Source organism: Pinus tabuliformis, chromosome 2_2, assembly GCF_031772625.1.
Source record: "Pinus tabuliformis cultivar Carrire ecotype Pingquan chromosome 2_2, CPIR1, whole genome shotgun sequence".
Taxonomy (NCBI): Eukaryota; Viridiplantae; Streptophyta; class Pinopsida; order Pinales; family Pinaceae; genus Pinus; species Pinus tabuliformis.
In genome coordinates, this window is record NC_142300.1 from 802,198,903 (window position 1) to 802,204,478 (window position 5,576).

A 5,576-nucleotide genomic window follows, 5' to 3' on the forward strand; every position below is an offset into this window, starting at 1 on the left:
CATGGACTCTCGATCAGCGGGCAATGGATCACCGGGTCTTCTCCGGTTCAAAATGCGGTCACTACGAATCCTCCACAGCTCATCAAGTGTTTGCTCATCTTCCAACTGTTTGTTGCGCTGCTCGAGGTATGTGATGGTCCATTGTGCCCCCTCTAATCTCCTCTGCAAGGCATCATTTTCAGCTCTGAGATTCTGAATGATCTCCTTTTCCTCTCGGCTAGGAGAACTGACATCAAGATCAATAAGCTCTATATCAGGAACACCTGATGGTCCCTCATCAATCTTGGGCTGTTTTCCCCTCCCTGGTACCTGTGCTGGTGAAGAAAGCAAGGCCCCTTCCACCTGATGTGGAGATAACACTCGCTGAGCCGATGAAGAAGGCGAGACCCCTTCCACCTGGTTTGGAGATAATACTCGCCTGGCTGCTGCAAATAAGGCCCTCTGGCCTCTCTGATAAGTAACCAAAGGTGAGGAGCTGACATGTCTAGTGACAGGGATGTCATGCTGCTGTGATGGTCCTCCCTCCTCATGAATAACCTCGGGATGTTGCGGTGATGGTGCTGTGAAAATCTCACGAGAGATGAAATCCTCCCATGAGATGCCCTGCTGAGCCAACTGATGTAATACCACTAGCTGAATCAAACCATAATGATAAAGGCTCCTGTACTGTTGTGCCGGGCTCTTCCTCTGTATCATGGACACCATCTTCTCTATGTTCTGATAGAAGAAAATAGGGATGTTCATCATCCTCACTCGGGTGAAGTGCATCAAGAGGTGAATATGGTATGAATATACCTGTGAAAATCTTCCCTCACAGGTAAAATAGTGCATGATGAGCCTCATCATGGGAGCATACTCACTCCTGAGAAATCTGAAGGGAAACACTCCTGTCAAGTGTCTCATGAGTGCTGGTCTAACAAAAGGCTCAAAATGAGCACTGTCCAGCACCTTGCGCTTATTCCATACCTCTCCAACATTAGGTATCCCTGTAGCCTGTGCAATCACCTCAGGTGTCAATGTGAAGTCCACCCCGGCAAGGTTGACATGTCCATCATGCAAGTGTAAAACAAACAGGCGAGCCAACTCTCTGTGGTGCTGAATCCGAGAGATCCTCTCACAAAACTCATAGCAAGACATGTACTGGAAACATGAGACTTCCATAGGACAAGCTTGTAACTCTGTCAAAGAGGTGGGCTCCTCTTGCCTATGATGTCCACCCTTACCACCCTTATGAGGCCTCCTCTATATCTCAATCTCTGAAGCTGATGCCTGGTCATCACTCTGCTCATAGGTTTCGGTTTCTCACATTGTTTAAGGAGTAGAGTGGCCAAAATGTACTGTTGTTTCTGCTTTGTAAAATGCTGATTTGTATGCTGTTTCAAGGGGGACAAGGAGCATGAAGGGAATGTTAGGGCAGGGACAATTTTTAAAAGGAAAATGGGAATACATGTATACAACAGGGAATTTAGGGAAAAACACTGCAAACATCACTGCATATGCATCATTAAATACATGTGTTTACATGGGTATTATGAGGGGTAGGGTTAGGGCTTGATTTTTATTTTTTAGGGAAAAGGGGTAGTGTTTATTTTCTTTACAAATTTAAAAGGGAAATTTACATGGAAATACAAGGAAAATGAAATGGGAATGAGGAAAAATGATTACAAGGAAAAAAACCATTGAAACAGCATAAAACCCTAGCAAATTTTTACAAATTTAATATACAGCCATATGGAGCTTTTTCTCTTGCACAATTGGATCTTTAAAAACACATTCATGATGTCCTTCAAACATAACAAGCAACCAATTATGAGTTTTGAGGGCCTACCTTAAGCAAATCGGCGATTTGATAGCTCCTTGGGTGCATTTGCAGGTGATTTCGAAGGGATGGCGCTGACGGGTTGCGCGCCTCACCCAACGGGTCGCACGCCTCTGACGGGTCACGCCCATTGAAAAAATGAACTGTGGGAACGCGTTGGACGGGTCGCGCGCCTGGCCTGACGAGTCGCGCGCCTGTCAAACTCCCGAATTCGCTCAACTTTCACTCAATCACTCGCCCAAACTCTCTTGCAAGTGACTTGAATGCATAATGAGGGTAAATGGAGGGAGATTGGGCCTTTATAGCTTTCATTTGAATAAATTTCATGCCCAAACCCACTTTATAATGTTTTGCTTTGACACTTTATAAAATTGACCTTTTTGGTTTCCTTTGTCCTGAAATTGACTCATTTACTGCTTTTGCTCGATTCTTTTTGCAGGGATATAATTTGAGGGATCTTGGCAAGGGAGCCAGGGTTACATGCTGTCCTTTGAAAACTTTTGAATTTTTACATTTTTTGCAAAATCATTTAAAAATGACCTTGGCTTTAAAAACAGAGTTTTTAAATCCAAGGTGAAGATTAACTGTACAAAAGAGAAATTTGCGAAGAAACACCATTAAAACCATCCCTTTGGCTTGCTGAGCACTTACTGACCTTCAGAGACATGACCTTGTAAACCATTTTGACCAAAACCCTAGACCTAGGAATTTGACCTCAAGACAAGACAAGATAAGCTTGAAAGTGACTAAGGACTGAAATGACCTGATCCAGCAATGCCAAGAGGGGGACAAAGACACCAGCTCCTCCATCAGGGTTATGGCATGCCTAATGGGATGCAAAAATTGACACTGATGAGACACCTATTTATGAAAATGCAAAGAGCGTTGATCGCTGATGGAGGGCGACAAGACCGACTCTAACACCAGCGACACGTTTTCTTTCCGTGTGAAAGGTGGGTTGGTAATCGAGTTGTGTTTTCATGTTTGCCTGAACGATGGCCTTGGGTCATTTGTAGGGTGGCCAATTTTCATCTTCTCTCCATCCCCACTTGGTAGCGCATGAGCGGTAATGTTGGCCACACTCGGCTTGGGAGGCATATGTGAACAATTCCCCTTCTGCTCTCCAAGTTCTTGGAGATGTATGGGCTGTTGTGGTGTGGCTCCCTGGCTCGTCCTGGTCCCCTTGTGCCCCTCCAGATGATACCAGCGATAGGTTTTCTTTCCGTGTGAAACGTGGGTTGGTAATCGAGTTGTGTTTTCGCATTTCCCTAAACGATGGCCATGGGTCATTTGTAGGGTGGCCGATTTTCATCTTCTCTCATCCCCACTCGGTATCACATGAGCGGTAATGTTGGCCATGCTTGTCCTGGCAGGCATATGTGAACAATTCCCCTTCCGCTCTCCAAGTTCTTGGAGCGGTATGGGCTGTTGTGGTGTGGCTCCCTGGCTCGTCTTGGTCCCCTCGTGGCCCTCCAGATGATACCAGTGATAGGTTTTCTTTCCGTGTGAAAGGTGGGTTGGTAATCAAGTTGTGTTTTCACGTTTGCCTAAACGACGGCCATGGGTTGTTTGTAGGGCAACTTATTTTCATCTTCTCTCCATCCCCACTCGGTAGCGCATGAGCATTAGTGTTGGCCATGCTCGTCTAGGGAGGCATATGTGAACAATTCCCCTTCCACTCTCCAAGTTCTTGGAGCTATATGGGCTATTGTGGTGTGGCTCCCTGGCTCATCTTGGTCCCCTCGTGCCCCTCTAGGTGATACCAGCGACAGGTTTTCTTTCTGTGTGAAATGTGGGTTGGTAATCAAGTTGTGTTTTTGCATTTTCTTGAACGATGGCCTTGGGTCGTTTGTGGGGTGGCCGATTTTCATCTTCTCTCCATCACCACTCGGTAGCGCATGAGCGGTAATGTTGGCCACGCTCGTCCTGGGAGGCATATGTGAACAATTCCCCTTCCGCTCTCCGAGTTCTTGGAGCTGTATGGGATGTTATGGTGTGGCTCCCTGGCTCGTCCTGGTCCCCCTCGTGCCCTATCCAAATGATACCAGCGACAGGTTTTCTTTTCGTGTGAAAGGTGGGTTTGTAATCAAGTTCTGTTTTTGCGTTTTCCTGAACGATGGCCTTGGGTCGTTTGTAGGGTGGCCGATTTTCATCTTCTCTCCATCCCCACTCGGTAGCGCATGAGCGGTAATGTTGCCCATGCTCGTCCTGGGAGGCATATGTGGACAATTGCTCTCTAAGTTCTTGGAGCTGTAGTGGCTATTGTGGTTTGGCTCCCTGGCTCGTCTTGGTCCCCTTGTCCCCCTCCAGATGATACCAACGACAAGTTTTATTTCCGTGTGAAAGGTGGGTTGGTAATAGAGCTGTGTTTTCATGTTTTCCTAAACGATGGCCTTGGGTCATTTGTAGGGTGTCCAATTTTCATCATCTCTCCATCCCCACTCGGTAGTGCATGAGCTGTAATGTTGGCCATGTTCGTCCCTCTTTCCCATCCCAAGATAAGAATGTTGAAATTTTTCTCGGCGCTCCTTTGAGCCTTCGTTGCTGCGGTCCCAGATGGAAGCCCCTAAACTCTGTCGTGCCTATGTCACTATCATTCCCCTCGGTTGTTGCGAATAAAGAATTTTGATTGGGCTGGGCAGCCATTTGTGGCTCCATTGAAATTGGCTCCTTGTTATATTGTTCACCTCCTCCCTATTTGGTGCAGAGGGTTTTGCTTTTCGTGTGAAAGGTGGGTTGGTAATTGAGTTGGTTTTTCGGGTTTTCCTCAAGAATGGCCTTGGGTCGTTTGTAGGGTGTCCGATTTTCATCTTCTCTCCATACCCACTCGGTAGCGCATGAGCGGTAATGTTGGCCATGCTTGTCTCGGGAGGCATATGTGAACAATTCCCCTTCTGCTCCAAGTTTTGCAAGTTGTATGGGTGGTTGTGGTGTGTCTCCTTGTGATGCCTAGCCTCTTCATTGTTCGGCTATTTATGGTGCCGGTGTCTTGTGCTTATACTCTCTGTGTGTTAGCATTGTCAGTTGAGATGCATACATTTAAGAGGGATGTGGAAGGGTTTTGGTTGTAAACCACCTACCCTCCCTCTTGCTTGCTTTTTCTGTTGGGCGATGTGAGGCACTGTTCTCCTTATTGTAAAGTCAAGGGTTGGCATTCCTTTCAAAGTGCACATCGTTCGTGGTTGCATTGGCTTTGAGGTTTTGATAGATGTGTTGGCCCATATGTTTGATCGAGGGGTCGGCTTTTACCTTGCATCTTGCGTGCGTGGCAGGCTTTTGCAATTGGAAATGTTAAGTCACAACGTTTATGGGCATTTGTTGTTTCAATTGTGTGTATGCGCTCCTGGTCCAATGGGGAGGAGGCTTGCTATGTCGATGGTGGGGGCTATCTAGAAGAAGGATTTCGAGGTGGAATGCTTCGACCTCCCTCCTTTGCGTGGAGGTGGCCATAGGGGAAATCTCCTAGGTTTATTGTACGTAAGGTGTGGGGGGTGCGAAGCTACCTGATCCCTCCTCCTGTTTGTATATGTTCTTGTATTATGTAGCGAGCCTCTTGATTTGCATTTATTTCCATCTGTTTCCTTCGCATCATGGTTGTCGCAGGCGGTCAAGTGATCGAGGTCCATCGTTGCTGCTATCACGGGTGGACTCCTAGGTGGCCTCGGTGCGTGGCGTGGAGGGTCAGGGGGCACATTTCTAAGAGAGGTTGTGGGCTCGGTTAGTCTTGTTGTTTTGTTTCTTTCCGTTTCCTTTGCAT